Source organism: Crinia signifera, chromosome 6 (genome assembly GCF_055691185.1).
Source record: "Crinia signifera chromosome 6, ASM5569118v1, whole genome shotgun sequence".
Taxonomy (NCBI): Eukaryota; Metazoa; Chordata; class Amphibia; order Anura; family Myobatrachidae; genus Crinia; species Crinia signifera.
The window spans coordinates 63,737,212-63,756,689 of record NC_139222.1 but is presented as its reverse complement, the minus strand read 5'-3'; the positions used below and the strand labels follow the sequence as shown (position 1 = coordinate 63,756,689).

Sequence of the window (19,478 nt, the reverse complement as noted above, 5' to 3'; positions counted from 1 at the left end):
GTCTGTTTGACCTCTTCCAAATGTCTGTGCTGGCAATAAAAAGAAAAAGTTTCCTATTTAAATAGCTAGAGAATAAAAACAATTTGCCAGTAATGTGAAAAAACCTACAGCACCTGGTGTTCCCATGTGGTCTCCCACCCAAGTACTAACCAGGCCCAACACTGCTTAGCTTCCAAGATCAGACGATATTGGGCCTATCCAATGTGGTATGGCTGTAGGTGAGATACAGGCACTTTTTTGCCCTCTTCTACTTCTATCACCAGGTAAGCTAATACAAAAGTTTCCTAACTGTATTGGCTTACTGAAAAAAATCATGTGTTGGTAATGTAAAAAGACCTACAGGACATGATATTAGCAGGGGGTCTTAAATTAAACTACAAAAGAGGCTCAACACTGTTTAGCTGCCAAAAGCAGTTGGAATTGAGCCGAAACAGTGTGGTAAGTCTTTAGGTGATGGCTATTGTGTCTGTTTGACCTCTTCCAAATGTCTGTGCTGGCAATAAAAAGAAAAAGTTTCCAATATAAATAGCTAGAGAATAAAAACAATTTGCCTGTAATGTGAAAAAACCTACAGCACCTGGTGTTCCCATGTGGTCTCCCACCCAATTACTAACCAGGCCCAACACTGCTTAGCTTCCAAGAACAGACGAGATTGGGCCTATCCAATGTGGTATGGCTGTAGGTGAGATACAGGCACTTTTTTGCCCTCTTCTACTTCTATCACCAGGTAAGCTAATAAAAAAGTTTGCTAACTGTATTGGATTACTGAAAAAAATCATGTGTTGGTAATGTAAAAAGACCTACAGGACATGATATTAGCAGGGGGTCTTAAATTAAACTACTAAAGAGGCTCAACACTGTTTAGCTGCCAAAAGCAGTTGGAATTGGGCCTAAACAGTGTGGTAAGTCTTTATGTGATGGCTATTGTGTCTGTTTGACCTCTTCCAAATGTCTGTACTGGCAATAAAAAGAAAAAGTTTCCAATTTAAATAGCTAGAGAATAAAAACAATTTGCCAGTAATGTGAAAAAACCTACAGCACCTGGTGTTCCCATGTGGTCTCCCACCCAAGTACTAACCAGGCCCAACACTGCTTAGCTTCCAAGATCAGACGAGATTGGGCCTATCCAATGTGGTATGGCTGTAGGTGAGTTAAAGCCACTTTTTTGCCCTCTTCTACTTCTATCACCAGGTAAGCTAATACAAAAGTTTCCTAACTGTATTGGCTTACTGAAAAAAATCATGTGTTGGTAATGTAAAAAGACCTACAGGACATGATATTAGCAGGGGATCTTAAATTAAACTACAAAAGAGGCTCAACACTGTTTAGCTGCCAAAAGCAGTTGGAATTGAGCCTAAACAGTGTGGTAAGTCTTTAGGTGATGGCTATTGTGTCTGTTTGACCTCTTCCAAATGTCTGTGCTGGCAATAAAAAGAAAAAGTTTCCAATATAAATAGCTAGAGAATAAAAACAATTTGCCTGTAATGTGAAAAAACCTACAGCACCTGGTGTTCCCATGTGGTCTCCCACCCAATTACTAACCAGGCCCAACACTGCTTAGCTTCCAAGAACAGACGAGATTGGGCCTATCCAATGTGGTATGGCTGTAGGTGTAATACAGGCACTTTTTTGCCCTCTTCTACTTCTATCACCAGGTAAGCTAATAAAAAAGTTTCCTAACTGTATTGGCTTACTGAAAAAAATCATGTGTTGGTAATGTAAAAAGACCTACAGGACATGATATTAGCAGGGGGTCTTAAATTAAACTACTAAAGAGGCTCAACACTGTTTAGCTGCCAAAAGCAGTTGGAATTGGGCCTAAACAGTGTGGTAAGTCTTTAGGTGATGGCTATTGTGTCTGTTTGACCTCTTCCAAATGTCTGTACTGGCAATAAAAAGAAAAAGTTTCCAATTTAAATAGCTAGAGAATAAAAACAATTTGCCTGTAATGTGAAAAAACCTACAGCACCTGGTGTTCCCATGTGGTCTCCCACCCAAGTACTAACCAGGCCCAACACTGCTTAGCTTCCAAGATCAGACGAGATTGGGCCTATCCAATGTGGTATGGCTGTAGGTGAGATACAAGCACTTTTTTGCCCTCTTCTACTTCTATCACCAGGTAAGCTAATAAAAAAGTTTCCTAACTGTATTGGCTTACTGAAAAAAATCATGTGTTGGTAATGTAAAAAGACCTACAGGACATGATATTAGCAGGGGGTCTTAAATTAAACTACTAAAGAGGCTCAACACTGTTTAGCTGCCAAAAGCAGTTGGAATTGGGCCTAAACAGTGTGGTAAGTCTTTAGGTGATGGCTATTGTGTCTGTTTGACCTCTTCCAAATGTCTGTACTGGCAATAAAAAGAAAAAGTTTCAAATTTAAATAGCTAGAGAATAAAAACAATTTGCCAGTAATGTGAAAAAACCTACAGCACCTGGTGTTCCCATGTGGTCTCCCACCCAAGTACTAACCAGGCCCAACACTGCTTAGCTTCCAAGATCAGACGAGATTGGGCCTATCCAATGTGGTATGGCTGTAGGTGAGATACAGGCACTTTTTTGCACTCTTCTACTTCTATCACCAGGTAAGCTAATACAAAAGTTTCCTAACTGTATTGGCTTACTGAAAAAAATCATGTGTTGGTAATGTAAAAAGACCTACAGGACATGATATTAGCAGGGGGTCTTAAATTAAACTACAAAAGAGGCTCAACACTGTTTAGCTGCCAAAAGCAGTTGGAATTGAGCCGAAACAGTGTGGTAAGTCTTTAGGTGATGGCTAGTGTGTCTGTTTCACCTCTTCCAAATGTCTGTGCTGGCAATAAAAAGAAAAAGTTTCATATATATATAGCTAGAGAATAAAAACAATTTGCCAGTAATGTGAAAAAAACTACAGCACCTGGTGTTCCCATGTGGTCTCCCACCCAATTACTAACCAGGCCCAACACTGCTTAGCTTCCAAGAACAGACGAGATTGGGCCTATCCAATGTGGTATGGCTGTAGGTGAGATACAGGCACTTTTTTGCCCTCTTCTACTTCTATCACCAGGTAAGCTAATAAAAAAGTTTGCTAACTGTATTGGATTACTGAAAAAAATCATGTGTTGGTAATGTAAAAAGACCTACAGGACATGATATTAGCAGGGGGTCTTAAATTAAACTACTAAAGAGGCTCAACACTGTTTAGCTGCCAAAAGCAGTTGGAATTGGGCCTAAACAGTGTGGTAAGTCTTTATGTGATGGCTATTGTGTCTGTTTGACCTCTTCCAAATGTCTGTACTGGCAATAAAAAGAAAAAGTTTCCAATTTAAATAGCTAGAGAATAAAAACAATTTGCCAGTAATGTGAAAAAACCTACAGCACCTGGTGTTCCCATGTGGTCTCCCACCCAAGTACTAACCAGGCCCAACACTGCTTAGCTTCCAAGATCAGACGAGATTGGGCCTATCCAATGTGGTATGGCTGTAGGTGAGTTAAAGCCACTTTTTTGCCCTCTTCTACTTCTATCACCAGGTAAGCTAATACAAAAGTTTCCTAACTGTATTGGCTTACTGAAAAAAATCATGTGTTGGTAATGTAAAAAGACCTACAGGACATGATATTAGCAGGGGATCTTAAATTAAACTACAAAAGAGGCTCAACACTGTTTAGCTGCCAAAAGCAGTTGGAATTGAGCCTAAACAGTGTGGTAAGTCTTTAGGTGATGGCTATTGTGTCTGTTTGACCTCTTCCAAATGTCTGTGCTGGCAATAAAAAGAAAAAGTTTCCAATATAAATAGCTAGAGAATAAAAACAATTTGCCTGTAATGTGAAAAAACCTACAGCACCTGGTGTTCCCATGTGGTCTCCCACCCAATTACTAACCAGGCCCAACACTGCTTAGCTTCCAAGAACAGACGAGATTGGGCCTATCCAATGTGGTATGGCTGTAGGTGTAATACAGGCACTTTTTTGCCCTCTTCTACTTCTATCACCAGGTAAGCTAATAAAAAAGTTTCCTAACTGTATTGGCTTACTGAAAAAAATCATGTGTTGGTAATGTAAAAAGACCTACAGGACATGATATTAGCAGGGGGTCTTAAATTAAACTACTAAAGAGGCTCAACACTGTTTAGCTGCCAAAAGCAGTTGGAATTGGGCCTAAACAGTGTGGTAAGTCTTTAGGTGATGGCTATTGTGTCTGTTTGACCTCTTCCAAATGTCTGTACTGGCAATAAAAAGAAAAAGTTTCCAATTTAAATAGCTAGAGAATAAAAACAATTTGCCTGTAATGTGAAAAAACCTACAGCACCTGGTGTTCCCATGTGGTCTCCCACCCAAGTACTACCCAGGCCCAACACTGCTTAGCTTCCAAGATCAGACGAGATTGGGCCTATCCAATGTGGTATGGCTGTAGGTGAGATACAAGCACTTTTTTGCCCTCTTCTACTTCTATCACCAGGTAAGCTAATAAAAAAGTTTCCTAACTGTATTGGCTTACTGAAAAAAATCATGTGTTGGTAATGTAAAAAGACCTACAGGACATGATATTAGCAGGGGGTCTTAAATTAAACTACTAAAGAGGCTCAACACTGTTTAGCTGCCAAAAGCAGTTGGAATTGGGCCTAAACAGTGTGGTAAGTCTTTAGGTGATGGCTATTGTGTCTGTTTGACCTCTTCCAAATGTCTGTACTGGCAATAAAAAGAAAAAGTTTCAAATTTAAATAGCTAGAGAATAAAAACAATTTGCCAGTAATGTGAAAAAACCTACAGCACCTGGTGTTCCCATGTGGTCTCCCACCCAAGTACTAACCAGGCCCAACACTGCTTAGCTTCCAAGATCAGACGAGATTGGGCCTATCCAATGTGGTATGACTGTAGGTGAGATACAGGCACTTTTTTGCCCTCTTCTACTTCTATCACAAGGTAAGCTAATAAAAAAGTTTCCTAACTGTATTGGCTTACTGAAAAAAATCATGTGTTGGTAATGTAAAAAGACCTACAGGACATGATATTAGCAGGGGGTCTTAAATTAAACTACAAAAGAGGCTCAACACTGTTTAGCTGCCAAAAGCAGTTGGAATTGGGCCTAAACAGTGTGGTAAGTCTTTAGGTGATGGCTATTATGTCTGTTTGACCTCTTCCAAATGTCTGTACTGGCAATAAAAAGAAAAAGTTTCCAATTTAAATAGCTAGAGAATAAAAACAATTTGCCAGTAATGTGAAAAAACCTACAGCACCTGGTGTTCCCATGTGGTCTCCCACCCAAGTACTAACCAGGCCCAACACTGCTTAGCTTCCAAGATCAGACGAGATTGGGCCTATCCAATGTGGTATGACTGTAGGTGAGATACAGGCACTTTTTTGCCCTCTTCTACTTCTATCACAAGGTAAGCTAATAAAAAAGTTTCCTAACTGTATTGGCTTACTGAAAAAAATCATGTGTTGGTAATGTAAAAAGACCTACAGGACATGATATTAGAAGGGGGTCTTAAATTAAACTACAAAAGAGGCTCAACACTGTTTAGCTGCCAAAAGCAGTTGGAATTGAGCCTAAACAGTGTGGTAAGTCTTTAGGTGATGGCTATTGTGTCTGTTTGACCTCTTCAAAATGTCTGTGCTGGCAATAAAAAGAAAAAGTTTCCAATTTAAATAGCTAGAGAATAAAAACAATTTGCCAGTAATGTGAAAAAACCTACAGCACCTGGTGTTCCCAGGTGGACTCCCACCCAAGTACTAACCAGGCCCAACACTGCTTAGCTTCCAAGATCAGACGAGATTGGGCCTATCCAATGTGGTATGGCTGTAGGTGAGATACAGGCACTTTTTTGCCCTCTGCTACTTCTATCACCAGGTAAGCTAATAAAAAAGTTTCCTAACTGTATTGGCTTACTTAAAAAAAAATCATGTGTTGGTAATGTAAAAAGACCTACAGGACATGATATTAGCAGAGGGTCTTAAATTAAACTACTAAACAGGCTCAACACTGTTTAGCTGCCAAAAGCAGTTGGAATTGGGCCTAAACAGTGTGGTAAGTCTTTAGGTGATGGCTATTGTGTCTGTTTGACCTCTTCCAAATGTCTGTACTGGCAATAAAAAGAAAAAGTTTCCAATTTAAATAGATAGAGAATAAAAACAATTTGCCTGTAATGTGAAAAAACCTACAGCACCTGGTGTTTCCATGTGGTCTCCCACCCAAGTACTAACCAGGCCCAACACTGCTTAGCTTCCAAGATCAGACGAGATTGGGCCTATCCAATGTGGTATGGCTGTAGGTGAGATACAGGCACTTTTTTGCCCTCTTCTACTTCTATCACCAGGTAAGCTAATAAAAAAGTTTCCTAACTGTATTGGCTTACTGAAAAAAATCATGTGTTGGTAATGTAAAAAGACCTACAGGACATGATATTAGCAGGGAGTCTTAAATTAAACTACTAAAGAGGCCCAACACTGTTTAGCTGCCAAAAGCAGTTGGAATTGGGCCTAAACAGTGTGGTAAGTCTTTAGGTGATGGCTATTGTGTCTGTTTGACCTCTTCCAAATGTCTGTGCTGGCAATAAAAAGAAAAAGTTTCCTATTTAAATAGCTAGAGAATAAAAACAATTTGCCAGTAATGTGAAAAAACCTACAGCACCTGGTGTTCCCATGTGGTCTCCCACCCAAGTACTAACCAGGCCCAACACTGCTTAGCTTCCAAGATCAGACGAGATTGGGCCTATCCAATGTGGTATGGCTGTAGGTGAGATACAGGCACTTTTTTGCCCTCTTCTACTTCTATCACCAGGTAAGCTAATACAAAAGTTTCCTAACTGTATTGGCTTACTGAAAAAAATCATGTGTTGGTAATGTAAAAAGACCTACAGGACATGATATTAGCAGGGGGTCTTAAATTAAACTACAAAAGAGGCTCAACACTGTTTAGCTGCCAAAAGCAGTTGGAATTGAGCCTAAACAGTGTGGTAAGTCTTTAGGTGATGGCTATTGTGTCTGTTTGACCTCTTCCAAATGTCTGTGCTGGCAATAAAAAGAAAAAGTTTCCAATATAAATAGCTAGAGAATAAAAACAATTTGCCTGTAATGTGAAAAAACCTACAGCACCTGGTGTTCCCATGTGGTCTCCCACCCAATTACTAACCAGGCCCAACACTGCTTAGCTTCCAAGAACAGACGAGATTGGGCCTATCCAATGTGGTATGGCTGTAGGTGAGATACAGGCACTTTTTTGCCCTCTTCTACTTCTATCACCAGGTAAGCTAATAAAAAAGTTTGCTAACTGTATTGGATTACTGAAAAAAATCATGTGTTGGTAATGTAAAAAGACCTACAGGACATGATATTAGCAGGGGGTCTTAAATTAAACTACAAAAGAGGCTCAACACTGTTTAGCTGCCAAAAGCAGTTGGAATTGGGCCTAAACAGTGTGGTAAGTCTTTAGGTGATGGCTATTATGTCTGTTTGACCTCTTCCAAATGTCTGTACTGGCAATAAAAAGAAAAAGTTTCCAATTTAAATAGCTAGAGAATAAAAACAATTTGCCAGTAATGTGAAAAAACCTACAGCACCTGGTGTTCCCATGTGGTCTCCCACCCAAGTACTAACCAGGCCCAACACTGCTTAGCTTCCAAGATCAGACGAGATTGGGCCTATCCAATGTGGTATGGCTGTAGTTGAGATACAGGCACTTTTTTGCCCTCTTCTACTTCTATCACCAGGTAAGCTAATACAAAAGTTTCCTAACTGTATTGGCTTACTGAAAAAAATCATGTGTTGGTAATGTAAAAAGACCTACAGGACATGATATTAGAAGGGGGTCTTAAATTAAACTACAAAAGAGGCTCAACACTGTTTAGCTGCCAAAAGCAGTTGGAATTGAGCCGAAACAGTGTGGTAAGTCTTTAGGTGATGGCTAGTGTGTCTGTTTGACCTCTTCCAAATGTCTGTGCTGGCAATAAAAAGAAAAAGTTTCATATATATATAGCTAGAGAATAAAAACAATTTGCCAGTAATGTGAAAAAACCTACAGCACCTGGTGTTCCCAGGTGGTCTCCCACCCAAGTACTAACCAGGCCCAGCACTGCTTAGCTTCCAAGATCAGACGAGATTGGGCCTATCCAATGTGGTATGTCTGTAGGTGAGATACAGGCACTTTTTTTGCCCTCTTCTACTTCTATCACCAGGTAAGCTAATACAAAAGTTTCCTAACTGTATTGGCTTACTGAAAAAAATCATGTGTTGGTAAAGTAAAAAGACCTACAGGACATGATATTAGCAGGGGGTCTTAAATTAAACTACTAAACAGGCTCAACACTGTTTAGCTGCCAAAAGCAGTTGGAATTGGGCCTAAACAGTGTGGCAAGTCTTTAGGTGATGGCTATTGTGTCTGTTTGACCTCTTCCAAATGTCTGTACTGGCAATAAAAAGAAAAAGTTTCCAATTTAAATAGCTAGAGAATAAAAACAATTTGACTGTAATGTGAAAAAACCTACAGCACCTGGTGTTCCCATGTGGTCTCCCACCCAAGTACTAACCAGGCCCAACACTGCTTAGCTTCCAAGATCAGACGAGATTGGGCCTATCCAATGTGGTATGACTGTAGGTGAGATACAGGCACTTTTTTGCCCTCTTCTACTTCTATCACAAGGTAAGCTAATAAAAAAGTTTCCTAACTGTATTGGCTTACTGAAAAAAATCATGTGTTGGTAATGTAAAAAGACCTACAGGACATGATATTAGCAGGGGGTCTTAAATTAAACTACAAAAGAGGCTCAACACTGTTTAGCTGCCAAAAGCAGTTGGAATTGGGCCTAAACAGTGTGGTAAGTCTTTAGGTGATGGCTATTATGTCTGTTTGACCTCTTCCAAATGTCTGTACTGGCAATAAAAAGAAAAAGTTTCCAATTTAAATAGCTAGAGAATAAAAACAATTTGCCAGTAATGTGAAAAAACCTACCGCACCTGGTGTTCCCATGTGGTCTCCCACCCAAGTACTAACCAGGCCCAACACTGCTTAGCTTCCAAGATCAGACGAGATTGGGCCTATCCAATGTGGTATGGCTGTAGTTGAGATACAGGCACTTTTTTGCCCTCTTCTACTTCTATCACCAGGTAAGCTAATACAAAAGTTTCCTAACTGTATTGGCTTACTGAAAAAAATCATGTGTTGGTAATGTAAAAAGACCTACAGGACATGATATTAGAAGGGGGTCTTAAATTAAACTACAAAAGAGGCTCAACACTGTTTAGCTGCCAAAAGCAGTTGGAATTGAGCCGAAACAGTGTGGTAAGTCTTTAGGTGATGGCTAGTGTGTCTGTTTGACCTCTTCCAAATGTCTGTGCTGGCAATAAAAAGAAAAAGTTTTATATATATATAGCTAGAGAATAAAAACAATTTGCCAGTAATGTGAAAAACCCTACAGCACCTGGTGTTCCCAGGTGGTCTCCCACCCAAGTACTAACCAGGCCCAGCACTGCTTAGCTTCCAAGATCAGACGAGATTGGGCCTATCCAATGTGGTATGGCTGTAGGTGAGATACAGGCACTTTTTTTGCCCTCTTCTACTTCTATCACCAGGTAAGCTAATACAAAAGTTTCCTAACTGTATTGGCTTACTGAAAAAAATCATGTGTTGGTAAAGTAAAAAGACCTACAGGACATGATATTAGCAGGGGGTCTTAAATTAAACTACTAAACAGGCTCAACACTGTTTAGCTGCCAAAAGCAGTTGGAATTGGGCCTAAACAGTGTGGCAAGTCTTTAGGTGATGGCTATTGTGTCTGTTTGACCTCTTCCAAATGTCTGTACTGGCAATAAAAAGAAAAAGTTTCCAATTTAAATAGCTAGAGAATAAAAACAATTTGACTGTAATGTGAAAAAACCTACAGCACTTGGTGTTCCCATGTGGTCTCCCACCCAAGTACTAACCAGGCCCAACACTGCTTAGCTTCCAAGATCAGACGAGATTGGGCCTATCCAATGTGGTATGGCTGTATGTGAGATACAGGCACTTTTTTGCCCTCTTCTACTTCTATCACCAGGTAAGCTAATAAAAAAGTTTCCTAACTGTATTGGCTTACTGAAAAAAATCATGTGTTGGTAATGTAAAAAGACCTACAGGACATGATATTAGCAGGGAGTCTTAAATTAAACTACTAAAGAGGCCCAACACTGTTTAGCTGCCAAAAGCAGTCGGAATTGGGCCTAAACAGTTTGGTAAGTCTTTAGGTGATGGCTATTGTGTCTGTTTGACCTCTTCCAAATGTCTGTGCTGGCAATAAAAAGAAAAAGTTTCCTACTTAAATAGCTAGAGAATAAAAACAATTTGCCAGTAATGTGAAAAAACCTACAGCACCTGGTGTTCCCATGTGGTCTCCCACCCAAGTACTAACCAGGCCCAACACTGCTTAGCTTCCAAGATCAGACGAGATTGGGCCTATCCAATGTGGTATGGCTGTAGGTGAGTTAAAGCCACTTTTTTGCCCTCTTCTACTTCTATCACCAGGTAAGCTAATACAAAAGTTTCCTAACTGTATTGGCTTACTGAAAAAAATCATGTGTTGGTAATGTAAAAAGACCTACAGGACATGATATTAGCAGGGGGTCTTAAATTAAACTACAAAAGAGGCTCAACACTGTTTAGCTGCCAAAAGCAGTTGGAATTGAGCCTAAACAGTGTGGTAAGTCTTTAGGTGATGGCTATTGTGTCTGTTTGACCTCTTCCAAATGTCTGTGCTGGCAATAAAAAGAAAAAGTTTCCAATATAAATAGCTAGAGAATAAAAACAATTTGCTTGTAATGTGAAAAAACCTACAGCACCTGGTGTTCCCATGTGGTCTCCCACCCAAGTACTAACCAGGCCCAACACTGCTTAGCTTCCAAGAACAGACGAGATTGGGCCTATCCAATGTGGTATGGCTGTAGGTGAAATATGGGCAATTTTTTGCCCTCTTCTACTTCTATCACCAGGTAAGCTAATACAAAAGTTTCCTAACTGTATTGGCTTACTGAAAAAAATCATGTGTTGGTAATGTAAAAAGACCTACAGGACATGATATTAGCAGGGGGTCTTAAATTAAACTACTAAAGAGGCTCAACACTGTTTAGCTGCCAAAAGCAGTTGGAATTGGGCCTAAACAGTGTGGTAAGTCTTTAGGTGATGGCTATTGTGTCTGTTTGACCTCTTCCAAATGTCTGTACTGGCAATAAAAAGAAAAAGTTTCCAATTTAAATAGCTAGAGAATAAAAACAATTTGCCTGTAATGTGAAAAAACCTACAGCACCTGGTGTTCCCATGTGGTCTCCCACCCAAGTACTAACCAGGCCCAACACTGCTTAGCTTCCAAGATCAGATGAGATTGGGCCTATCCAATGTGGTATGGCTGTAGGTGAGATACAGGCACTTTTTTGCCCTCTTCTACTTCTATCACCAGGTAAGCTAATAAAAAAGTTTCCTAACTGTATTGGCTTACTGAAAAAAATCATGTGTTGGTAATGTAAAAAGACCTACAGGACATGATATTAGCAGGGGGTCTTAAATTAAACTACTAAAGAGGATCAACACTGTTTAGCTGCCAAAAGCAGTTGGAATTGGGCCTAAACAGTGTGGTAAGTCTTTAGGTGATGGCTATTGTGTCTGTTTGACCTCTTCCAAATGTCTGTGCTGGCAATAAAAAGAAAAAGTTTCCTATTTAAATAGCTAGAGAATAAAAACAATTTGCCAGTAATGTGAAAAAACCTACAGCACCTGGTGTTCCCATGTGGTCTCCCACCCAAGTACTAACCAGGCCCAACACTGCTTAGCTTCCAAGATCAGACGAGATTGGGCCTATCCAATGTGGTATGACTGTAGGTGAGATACAGGCACTTTTTTGCCCTCTTCTACTTCTATCACAAGGTAAGCTAATAAAAAAGTTTCCTAACTGTATTGGCTTACTGAAAAAAATCATGTGTTGGTAATGTAAAAAGACCTACAGGACATGATATTAGCAGGGGGTCTTAAATTAAACTACAAAAGAGGCTCAACACTGTTTAGCTGCCAAAAGCAGTTGGAATTGGGCCTAAACAGTGTGGTAAGTCTTTAGGTGATGGCTATTATGTCTGTTTGACCTCTTCCAAATGTCTGTGCTGGCAATAAAAAGAAAAAGTTTCCAATTTAAATAGCTAGAGAATAAAAACAATTTGCCAGTAATGTGAAAAAACCTACAGCACCTGGTGTTCCCATGTGGTCTCCCACCCAAGTACTAACCAGGCCCAACACTGCTTAGCTTCCAAGAACAGACGAGATTGGGCCTATCCAATGTGGTATGGCTGTAGGTGAAATATGGGCAATTTTTTGCCCTCTTCTACTTCTATCACCAGGTAAGCTAATAAAAAAGTTTCCTAACTGTATTGGCTTACTGAAAAAAATCATGTGTTGGAAATGTAAAAAGACCTACAGGACATGATATTAGAAGGGGGTCTTAAATTAAACTACAAAAGAGGCTCAACACTGTTTAGCTGCCAAAAGCAGTTGGAATTGAGCCGAAACAGTGTGGTAAGTCTTTAGGTGATGGCTAGTGTGTCTGTTTGACCTCTTCCAAATGTCTGTGCTGGCAATAAAAAGAAAAAGTTTCATATATATATAGCTAGAGAATAAAAACAATTTGCCAGTAATGTGAAAAAACCTACAGCACCTGGTGTTCCCAGGTGGTCTCCCACCCAAGTACTAACCAGGCCCAGCACTGCTTAGCTTCCAAGATCAGACGAGATTGGGCCTATCCAATGTGGTATGGCTGTAGGTGAGATACAGGCACTTTTTTTGCCCTCTTCTACTTCTATCACCAGGTAAGCTAATACAAAAGTTTCCTAACTGTATTGGCTTACTGAAAAAAATCATGTGTTGGTAAAGTAAAAAGACCTACAGGACATGATATTAGCAGGGGGTCTTAAATTAAACTACTAAACAGGCTCAACACTGTTTAGCTGCCAAAAGCAGTTGGAATTGGGCCTAAACAGTGTGGCAAGTCTTTAGGTGATGGCTATTGTGTCTGTTTGACCTCTTCCAAATGTCTGTACTGGCAATAAAAAGAAAAAGTTTCCAATTTAAATAGCTAGAGAATAAAAACAATTTGACTGTAATGTGAAAAAACCTACAGCACCTGGTGTTCCCATGTGGTCTCCCACCCAAGTACTAACCAGGCCCAACACTGCTTAGCTTCCAAGATCAGACGAGATTGGGCCTATCCAATGTGTTATGGCTGTATGTGAGATACAGGCACTTTTTTGCCCTCTTCTACTTCTATCACCAGGTAAGCTAATAAAAAAGTTTCCTAACTGTATTGGCTTACTGAAAAAAATCATGTGTTGGTAATGTAAAAAGACCTACAGGACATGATATTAGCAGGGAGTCTTAAATTAAACTACTAAAGAGGCCCAACACTGTTTAGCTGCCAAAAGCAGTTGGAATTGGGCCTAAACAGTTTGGTAAGTCTTTAGGTGATGGCTATTGTGTCTGTTTGACCTCTTCCAAATGTCTGTGCTGGCAATAAAAAGATAAAGTTTCCTATTTAAATAGCTAGAGAATAAAAACAATTTGCCAGTAATGTGAAAAAACCTACAGCACCTGGTGTTCCCATGTGGTCTCCCACCCAAGTACTAACCAGGCCCAACACTGCTTAGCTTCCAAGATCAGACGAGATTGGGCCTATCCAATGTGGTATGGCTGTAGGTGAGTTAAAGGCACTTTTTTGCCCTCTTCTACTTCTATCACCAGGTAAGCTAATACAAAAGTTTCCTAACTGTATTGGCTTACTGAAAAAAATCATGTGTTGGTAATGTAAAAAGACCTACAGGACATGATATTAGCAGGGGGTCTTAAATTAAACTACTAAAGAGGCTCAACACTGTTTAGCTGCCAAAAGCAGTTAGAATTGGGCCTAAACAGTGTGGTAAGTCTTTAGGTGATGGCTATTGTGTCTGTTTGACCTCTTCCAAATGTCTGTGCTGGCAATAAAAAGAAAAAGTTTCCAATATAAATAGCTAGAGAATAAAAACAATTTGCTTGTAATGTGAAAAAACCTACAGCACCTGGTGTTCCCATGTGGTCTCCCACCCAAGTACTAACCAGGCCCAACACTGCTTAGCTTCCAAGAACAGACGAGATTGGGCCTATCCAATGTGGTATGGCTGTAGGTGAAATATGGGCAATTTTTTGCCCTCTTCTACTTCTATCACCAGGTAAGCTAATAAAAAAGTTTCCTAACTGTATTGGCTTACTGAAAAAAATCATGTGTTGGTAATGTAAAAAGACCTACAGGACATGATATTAGCAGGGGGTCTTAAATTAAACTACTAAAGAGGCTCAACACTGTTTAGCTGCCAAAAGCAGTTGGAATTGGGCCTAAACAGTGTGGTAAGTCTTTAGGTGATGGCTATTGTGTCTGTTTGACCTCTTCCAAATGTCTGTACTGGCAATAAAAAGAAAAAGTTTCCAATTTAAATAGCTAGAGAATAAAAACAATTTGCCAGTAATGTGAAAAAACCTACAGCACCTGGTGTTCCCATGTGGTCTCCCACCCAAGTACTAACCAGGCCCAACACTGCTTAGCTTCCAAGATCAGACGAGATTGGGCCTATCCAATGTGGTATGGCTGTAGGTGAAATACAGGCACTTTTTTGCCCTCTTCTACTTCTATCAGTAGGTAAGCTAATAAAAAAGTTTCCTAACTGTATTGGCTTACTGAAAAAAATCATGTGTTGGTAATGTAAAAAGACCTACAGGACATGATATTAGCAGGGGGTCTTAAATTAAACTACAAAAGAGGCTCAACACTGTTTAGCTGCCAAAAGCAGTTGGAATTGGGCCTAAACAGTGTGGTAAGTCTTTAGGTGATGGCTATTGTGTCTGTTTGACCTCTTCCAAATGTCTGTGCTGGCAATAAAAAGAAAAAGTTTCCAATTTAAATAGCTAGAGAATAAAAACAATTTGCCTGTAATGTGAAAAAACCTACAGCACCTGGTGTTCCCATGTGGTCTCCCACCCAAGTACTAACCAGGCCCAACACTGCTTAGCTTCCAAGATCAGACGAGATTGGGCCTATCCAATGTGGTATGGCTGTAGGTGAGATACAGGCACTTTTTTGCCCTCTTCTACTTCTATCACCAGGTAAGCTAATACAAAAGTTTCCTAACTGTATTGGCTTACTGAAAAAAATCATGTGTTGGTAATGTAAAAAGACCTACAGGACATGATATTAGCAGGGGGTCTTAAATTAAACTACTAAAGAGGATCAACACTGTTTAGCTGCCAAAAGCAGTTGGAATTGGGCCTAAACAGTGTGGTAAGTCTTTAGGTGATGGCTATTGTGTCTGTTTGACCTCTTCCAAATGTCTGTACTGGCAATAAAAAGAAAAAGTTTCCAATTTAAATAGCTAGAGAATAAAAACAATTTGCCAGTAATGTGAAAAAACCTACAGCACCTGGTGTTCCCATGTGGTCTCCCACCCAAGTACTAACCAGGCCCAACACTGCTTAGCTTCCAAGATCAGACGAGATTGGGCCTATCCAATGTGGTATGGCTGTAGGTGAGTTAAAAGCACTTTTTTGCCCTCTTCTACTTCTATCACCAGGTAAGCTAATACAAAAGTTTCCTAACTGTATTGGCTTACTGAAAAAAATCATGTGTTGGTAATGTAAAAAGACCTACAGGACATGATATTAGCAGGGGGTCTAAAATTAAACTACAAAAGAGGCTCAACACTGTTTAGCTGCCAAAAGCGGTTGGAATTGAGCCTAAACAGTGTGGTAAGTCTTTAGGTGATGGCTATTGTGTCTGTTTGACCTCTTCCAAATGTCTGTGCTGGCAATAAAAAGAAAATTTTTCCAATTTAAATAGCTAGAGAATAAAAACAATTTGCCAGTAATGTGAAAAAACCTACAGCACCTGGTGTTCCCAGGTGGTCTCCCACCCAAGTACTAACCAGGCCCAACACTGCTTAGCTTCCAAGATCAGACGAGATTGGGCCTATCCAATGTGGTATGGCTGTAGGTGAGATACAGGCACTTTTTTGCCCTCTTCTACTTCTATCACCAGGTAAGCTAATACAAAAGTTTCCTAACTGTATTGGCTTACTGAAAAAAAATCATGTGTTGGTAATGTAAAAAGACCTACAGGACATGATATTAGCAGAGGGTCTTAAATTAAACTACTAAACAGGCTCAACACTGTTTAGCTGCCAAAAGCAGTTGGAATTGGGCCTAAACAGTGTGGTAAGTCTTTAGGTGATGGCTATTGTGTCTGTTTGACCTCTTCCAAATGTCTGTACTGGCAATAAAAAGAAAAAGTTTCCAATTTAAATAGCTAGAGAATAAAAACAATTTGCCTGTAATGTGAAAAAACCTACAGCACCTGGTGTTCCCATGTGGTCTCCCACCCAAGTACTAACCAGGCCCAACACTGCTTAGCTTCCAAGATCAGACGAGATTGGGCCTATCCAATGTGGTATGGCTGTAGGTGAGTTAAAAGCACTTTTTTGCCCTCTTCTACTTCTATCACCAGGTAAGCTAATACAAAAGTTTCCTAACTGTATTGGCTTACTGAAAAAAATCATGTGTTGGTAATGTAAAAAGACCTACAGGACATGATATTAGCAGGGGGTCTTAAATTAAACTACAAAAGAGGCTCAACACTGTTTAGCTGCCAAAAGCGGTTGGAATTGAGCCTAAACAGTGTGGTAAGTCTTTAGGTGATGGCTATTGTGTCTGTTTGACCTCTTCCAAATGTCTGTGCTGGCAATAAAAAGAAAAAGTTTCCAATTTAAATAGCTAGAGAATAAAAACAATTTGCCTGTAATGTGAAAAAACCTACAGCACCTGGTGTTCCCATGTGGTCTCCCACCCAAGTACTAACTAGGCCCAACACTGCTTAGCTTCCAAGATCAGACGAGATTGGGCCTATCCAATGTGGTATGGCTGTAGGTGAGATACAGGCACTTTTTTGCCCTCTTCTACTTCTATCACAAGGTAAGCTAATAAAAAAGTTTCCTAACTGTATTGGCTTACTGAAAAAAATCATGTGTTGGTAATGTAAAAAGACCTACAGGACATGATATTAGCAGGGGGTCTTAAATTAAACTACAAAAGAGGCTCAACACTGTTTAGCTGCCAAAAGCAGTTGGAATTGAGCCTAAACAGTGTGGTAAGTCTTTAGGTGATGGCTAGTGTGTCTGTTTGACCTCTTCCAAATGTCTGTGCTGGCAATAAAAAGAAAAAGTTTCCAATATAAATAGCTAGAGAATAAAAACAATTTGCCAGTAATGTGAAAAAACCTACAGCACCTGGTGTTCCCAGGTGGTCTCCCACCCAAGTACTAACCAGGCCCAACACTGCTTAGCTTCCAAGATCAGACGAGATTGGGCCTATCCAATGTGGTATGGCTGTAGGTGAGATACAGGCATTTTTTTGCCCTCTTCTACTTCTATCACCAGGTAAGCTAATACAAAAGTTTCCTAACTGTATTGGCTTACTGAAAAAAATCATGTGTTGGTAATGTAAAAAGACTACAGGACATGATATTAGCAGGGGGTCTTAAATTAAACTACAAAAGTGGCTCAACACTGTTTAGCTGCCAAAAGCAGTTGGAATTGAGCCTAAACAGTGTGGTAAGTCTTTAGGTGATGGCTATTGTGTCTGTTTGACCTCTTCAAAATGTCTGTGCTGGCAATAAATAGAAAAAGTTTCCAAATTAAATAGCTAGAGAATAAAAACAATTTGCCAGTAATGTGAAAAAACCTACAGCACCTGGTGTTCACAGGTGGTCTCCCACCCAAGTACTAACCAGGCCCAACACTGCTTAGCTTCCAAGATCAGACGAGATTGGGCCTATCCAATGTGGTATGGCTGTAGGTGAGATACAGGCACTTTTTTGCCCTCTGCTACTTCTATCACCAGGTAAGCTAATAAAAAAGTTTCCTAACTGTATTGGCTTACTTAAAAAAAATCATGTGTTGGTAATGTAAAAAGACCTACAGGACATGATATTAGCAGGGGGTCTTAAATTAAACTACTAAACAGGCTCAACACTGTTTAGCTGCCAAAAGCTGCCAAAAGTTGGAATTGGGCCTAAACAGTGTGGTAAGTCTTTAGGTGATGGCTATTGTGTCTGTTTGACCTCTTCCAAATGTCTGTACTGGCAATAAAAAGAAAAAGTTTCCAATTTAAATAGATAGAGAATAAAAACAATTTGCCTGTAATGTGAAAAAACCTACAGCACCTGGTGTTCCCATGTGGTCTCCCACCCAAGTACTAACCAGGCCCAACACTGCTTAGCTTCCAAGATCAGACGAGATTGGGCCTATCCAATGTGGTATGGCTGTAGGTGAGATACAGGCACTTTTTTGCCCTCTGCTACTTCTATCACCAGGTAAGCTAATAAAAAAGTTTCCTAACTGTATTGGCTTACTTAAAAAAAATCATGTGTTGGTAATGTAAAAAGACCTACAGGACATGATATTAGCAGGGGGTCTTAAATTAAACTACTAAACAGGCTCAACACTGTTTAGCTGCCAAAAGCTGCCAAAAGTTGGAATTGGGCCTAAACAGTGTGGTAAGTCTTTAGGTGATGGCTATTGTGTCTGTTTGACCTCTTCCAAATGTCTGTACTGGCAATAAAAAGAAAAAGTTTCCAATTTAAATAGATAGAGAATAAAAACAATTTGCCTGTAATGTGAAAAAACCTACAGCACCTGGTGTTCCCATGTGGTCTCCCACCCAAGTACTAACCAGGCCCAACACTGCTTAGCTTCCAAGATCAGACGAGATTGGGCCTATCCAATGTGGTATGGCTGTAGGTGAAATACAGGCACTTTTTTGCCCTCTTCTACTTCTATCACCAGGTAAGCTAATAAAAAAGTTTGCTGACTGTATTGGATTACTGAAAAAAATCATGTGTTGGTAATGTAAAAAGACCTACAGGACATGATATTAGCAGGGGGTCTTAAATTAAACTACAAAAGAGGCTAAACACTGTTTAGCTGCCAAAAGCAGTTGGAATTGAGCCTAAACAGTGTGGTAAGTCTTTAGGTGATGGCTATTGTGTCTGTTTGACCTCTTCCAAATGTCTGTGCTGGCAATAAAAAGAAAAAGTTTCCAATATAAATAGCTAGAGAATAAAAACAATTTGCCTGTAATGTGAAAAAACCTACAGCACTTGGTGTTCCCATGTGGTCTCCCACCCAATTACTAAACAGGCCCAACACTGCTTAGCTTCCAAGAACAGACGAGATTGGGCCTATCCAATGTGGTATGGCTGTAGGTGAAATACAGGCACTTTTTTGCCCTCTTCTACTTCTATCATCAGGTAAGCTAATAAAAAAGTTTGCTAACTGTATTGGATTACTGAAAAAAATCATGTGTTGGTAATGTAAAAAGACCTACAGGACATGATATTAGCAGGGGGTCTTAAATTAAACTACTAAAGAGGCTCAACACTGTTTAGCTGCCAAAAGCAGTTGGAATTGGGCCTAAACA

General features: G+C 39.9%; 35 non-coding genes and 7 pseudogenes across 35 annotated transcripts; all 42 read right to left on the bottom strand.

Annotated features, from left to right (window-relative positions):
- Window positions 1-101: 101 nt before the first annotated feature.
- LOC146017038 (5S ribosomal RNA) lies at window positions 102-220 on the bottom strand. The gene has a single exon (XR_014449914.1). It is a non-coding gene; the product is annotated as a 5S ribosomal RNA (ribosomal RNA).
- Window positions 221-565: 345 nt separating this feature from the next.
- LOC146010465 (5S ribosomal RNA) lies at window positions 566-684 on the bottom strand (annotated as a pseudogene).
- A 345-nt stretch (window positions 685-1,029) lies between these two features.
- On the bottom strand, window positions 1,030-1,148 carry LOC146013882 (5S ribosomal RNA). Its single transcript, XR_014446846.1, has one exon. It is a non-coding gene; the product is annotated as a 5S ribosomal RNA (ribosomal RNA).
- A 345-nt stretch (window positions 1,149-1,493) lies between these two features.
- Window positions 1,494-1,612, bottom strand: LOC146010463 (5S ribosomal RNA; annotated as a pseudogene).
- A 345-nt stretch (window positions 1,613-1,957) lies between these two features.
- Window positions 1,958-2,076, bottom strand: LOC146013881 (5S ribosomal RNA). The gene has a single exon (XR_014446845.1). It is a non-coding gene; the product is annotated as a 5S ribosomal RNA (ribosomal RNA).
- A 345-nt stretch (window positions 2,077-2,421) lies between these two features.
- LOC146013880 (5S ribosomal RNA) lies at window positions 2,422-2,540 on the bottom strand. The gene has a single exon (XR_014446844.1). It is a non-coding gene; the product is annotated as a 5S ribosomal RNA (ribosomal RNA).
- Window positions 2,541-2,885: 345 nt separating this feature from the next.
- On the bottom strand, window positions 2,886-3,004 carry LOC146010971 (5S ribosomal RNA; annotated as a pseudogene).
- A 345-nt stretch (window positions 3,005-3,349) lies between these two features.
- Window positions 3,350-3,468, bottom strand: LOC146013879 (5S ribosomal RNA). The gene has a single exon (XR_014446843.1). It is a non-coding gene; the product is annotated as a 5S ribosomal RNA (ribosomal RNA).
- Window positions 3,469-3,813: 345 nt separating this feature from the next.
- Window positions 3,814-3,932, bottom strand: LOC146010462 (5S ribosomal RNA; annotated as a pseudogene).
- Window positions 3,933-4,277: 345 nt separating this feature from the next.
- On the bottom strand, window positions 4,278-4,396 carry LOC146013452 (5S ribosomal RNA). The gene has a single exon (XR_014446428.1). It is a non-coding gene; the product is annotated as a 5S ribosomal RNA (ribosomal RNA).
- A 345-nt stretch (window positions 4,397-4,741) lies between these two features.
- Window positions 4,742-4,860, bottom strand: LOC146014158 (5S ribosomal RNA). The gene has a single exon (XR_014447111.1). It is a non-coding gene; the product is annotated as a 5S ribosomal RNA (ribosomal RNA).
- A 345-nt stretch (window positions 4,861-5,205) lies between these two features.
- On the bottom strand, window positions 5,206-5,324 carry LOC146014156 (5S ribosomal RNA). Its single transcript, XR_014447109.1, has one exon. It is a non-coding gene; the product is annotated as a 5S ribosomal RNA (ribosomal RNA).
- Window positions 5,325-5,669: 345 nt separating this feature from the next.
- Window positions 5,670-5,788, bottom strand: LOC146014379 (5S ribosomal RNA). Its single transcript, XR_014447332.1, has one exon. It is a non-coding gene; the product is annotated as a 5S ribosomal RNA (ribosomal RNA).
- Window positions 5,789-6,135: 347 nt separating this feature from the next.
- LOC146015819 (5S ribosomal RNA) lies at window positions 6,136-6,254 on the bottom strand. The gene has a single exon (XR_014448728.1). It is a non-coding gene; the product is annotated as a 5S ribosomal RNA (ribosomal RNA).
- Window positions 6,255-6,599: 345 nt separating this feature from the next.
- Window positions 6,600-6,718, bottom strand: LOC146013876 (5S ribosomal RNA). Its single transcript, XR_014446841.1, has one exon. It is a non-coding gene; the product is annotated as a 5S ribosomal RNA (ribosomal RNA).
- A 345-nt stretch (window positions 6,719-7,063) lies between these two features.
- On the bottom strand, window positions 7,064-7,182 carry LOC146010461 (5S ribosomal RNA; annotated as a pseudogene).
- Window positions 7,183-7,527: 345 nt separating this feature from the next.
- Window positions 7,528-7,646, bottom strand: LOC146015234 (5S ribosomal RNA). Its single transcript, XR_014448162.1, has one exon. It is a non-coding gene; the product is annotated as a 5S ribosomal RNA (ribosomal RNA).
- A 345-nt stretch (window positions 7,647-7,991) lies between these two features.
- On the bottom strand, window positions 7,992-8,110 carry LOC146016316 (5S ribosomal RNA). Its single transcript, XR_014449212.1, has one exon. It is a non-coding gene; the product is annotated as a 5S ribosomal RNA (ribosomal RNA).
- A 346-nt stretch (window positions 8,111-8,456) lies between these two features.
- LOC146014155 (5S ribosomal RNA) lies at window positions 8,457-8,575 on the bottom strand. The gene has a single exon (XR_014447108.1). It is a non-coding gene; the product is annotated as a 5S ribosomal RNA (ribosomal RNA).
- A 345-nt stretch (window positions 8,576-8,920) lies between these two features.
- Window positions 8,921-9,039, bottom strand: LOC146017328 (5S ribosomal RNA). Its single transcript, XR_014450205.1, has one exon. It is a non-coding gene; the product is annotated as a 5S ribosomal RNA (ribosomal RNA).
- A 345-nt stretch (window positions 9,040-9,384) lies between these two features.
- Window positions 9,385-9,503, bottom strand: LOC146015391 (5S ribosomal RNA). The gene has a single exon (XR_014448314.1). It is a non-coding gene; the product is annotated as a 5S ribosomal RNA (ribosomal RNA).
- A 346-nt stretch (window positions 9,504-9,849) lies between these two features.
- Window positions 9,850-9,968, bottom strand: LOC146017583 (5S ribosomal RNA). Its single transcript, XR_014450450.1, has one exon. It is a non-coding gene; the product is annotated as a 5S ribosomal RNA (ribosomal RNA).
- Window positions 9,969-10,313: 345 nt separating this feature from the next.
- Window positions 10,314-10,432, bottom strand: LOC146013875 (5S ribosomal RNA). Its single transcript, XR_014446840.1, has one exon. It is a non-coding gene; the product is annotated as a 5S ribosomal RNA (ribosomal RNA).
- Window positions 10,433-10,777: 345 nt separating this feature from the next.
- On the bottom strand, window positions 10,778-10,896 carry LOC146015719 (5S ribosomal RNA). The gene has a single exon (XR_014448632.1). It is a non-coding gene; the product is annotated as a 5S ribosomal RNA (ribosomal RNA).
- Window positions 10,897-11,241: 345 nt separating this feature from the next.
- LOC146013075 (5S ribosomal RNA) lies at window positions 11,242-11,360 on the bottom strand. The gene has a single exon (XR_014446061.1). It is a non-coding gene; the product is annotated as a 5S ribosomal RNA (ribosomal RNA).
- A 345-nt stretch (window positions 11,361-11,705) lies between these two features.
- LOC146014153 (5S ribosomal RNA) lies at window positions 11,706-11,824 on the bottom strand. The gene has a single exon (XR_014447107.1). It is a non-coding gene; the product is annotated as a 5S ribosomal RNA (ribosomal RNA).
- A 345-nt stretch (window positions 11,825-12,169) lies between these two features.
- LOC146015718 (5S ribosomal RNA) lies at window positions 12,170-12,288 on the bottom strand. The gene has a single exon (XR_014448631.1). It is a non-coding gene; the product is annotated as a 5S ribosomal RNA (ribosomal RNA).
- Window positions 12,289-12,633: 345 nt separating this feature from the next.
- On the bottom strand, window positions 12,634-12,752 carry LOC146013954 (5S ribosomal RNA). The gene has a single exon (XR_014446915.1). It is a non-coding gene; the product is annotated as a 5S ribosomal RNA (ribosomal RNA).
- A 346-nt stretch (window positions 12,753-13,098) lies between these two features.
- LOC146010549 (5S ribosomal RNA) lies at window positions 13,099-13,217 on the bottom strand (annotated as a pseudogene).
- A 345-nt stretch (window positions 13,218-13,562) lies between these two features.
- LOC146013874 (5S ribosomal RNA) lies at window positions 13,563-13,681 on the bottom strand. Its single transcript, XR_014446839.1, has one exon. It is a non-coding gene; the product is annotated as a 5S ribosomal RNA (ribosomal RNA).
- A 345-nt stretch (window positions 13,682-14,026) lies between these two features.
- Window positions 14,027-14,145, bottom strand: LOC146015717 (5S ribosomal RNA). Its single transcript, XR_014448630.1, has one exon. It is a non-coding gene; the product is annotated as a 5S ribosomal RNA (ribosomal RNA).
- Window positions 14,146-14,490: 345 nt separating this feature from the next.
- LOC146013873 (5S ribosomal RNA) lies at window positions 14,491-14,609 on the bottom strand. The gene has a single exon (XR_014446838.1). It is a non-coding gene; the product is annotated as a 5S ribosomal RNA (ribosomal RNA).
- A 345-nt stretch (window positions 14,610-14,954) lies between these two features.
- Window positions 14,955-15,073, bottom strand: LOC146013872 (5S ribosomal RNA). The gene has a single exon (XR_014446837.1). It is a non-coding gene; the product is annotated as a 5S ribosomal RNA (ribosomal RNA).
- A 345-nt stretch (window positions 15,074-15,418) lies between these two features.
- Window positions 15,419-15,537, bottom strand: LOC146013871 (5S ribosomal RNA). Its single transcript, XR_014446836.1, has one exon. It is a non-coding gene; the product is annotated as a 5S ribosomal RNA (ribosomal RNA).
- A 345-nt stretch (window positions 15,538-15,882) lies between these two features.
- On the bottom strand, window positions 15,883-16,001 carry LOC146016699 (5S ribosomal RNA). Its single transcript, XR_014449581.1, has one exon. It is a non-coding gene; the product is annotated as a 5S ribosomal RNA (ribosomal RNA).
- A 346-nt stretch (window positions 16,002-16,347) lies between these two features.
- LOC146013870 (5S ribosomal RNA) lies at window positions 16,348-16,466 on the bottom strand. Its single transcript, XR_014446835.1, has one exon. It is a non-coding gene; the product is annotated as a 5S ribosomal RNA (ribosomal RNA).
- A 345-nt stretch (window positions 16,467-16,811) lies between these two features.
- On the bottom strand, window positions 16,812-16,930 carry LOC146015843 (5S ribosomal RNA). Its single transcript, XR_014448752.1, has one exon. It is a non-coding gene; the product is annotated as a 5S ribosomal RNA (ribosomal RNA).
- A 345-nt stretch (window positions 16,931-17,275) lies between these two features.
- LOC146016688 (5S ribosomal RNA) lies at window positions 17,276-17,394 on the bottom strand. The gene has a single exon (XR_014449570.1). It is a non-coding gene; the product is annotated as a 5S ribosomal RNA (ribosomal RNA).
- Window positions 17,395-17,738: 344 nt separating this feature from the next.
- Window positions 17,739-17,857, bottom strand: LOC146014346 (5S ribosomal RNA). Its single transcript, XR_014447293.1, has one exon. It is a non-coding gene; the product is annotated as a 5S ribosomal RNA (ribosomal RNA).
- A 353-nt stretch (window positions 17,858-18,210) lies between these two features.
- LOC146013869 (5S ribosomal RNA) lies at window positions 18,211-18,329 on the bottom strand. The gene has a single exon (XR_014446834.1). It is a non-coding gene; the product is annotated as a 5S ribosomal RNA (ribosomal RNA).
- Window positions 18,330-18,682: 353 nt separating this feature from the next.
- On the bottom strand, window positions 18,683-18,801 carry LOC146013868 (5S ribosomal RNA). The gene has a single exon (XR_014446833.1). It is a non-coding gene; the product is annotated as a 5S ribosomal RNA (ribosomal RNA).
- A 345-nt stretch (window positions 18,802-19,146) lies between these two features.
- LOC146011374 (5S ribosomal RNA) lies at window positions 19,147-19,265 on the bottom strand (annotated as a pseudogene).
- Between the last annotated feature and the right edge of the window lie 213 nt (window positions 19,266-19,478).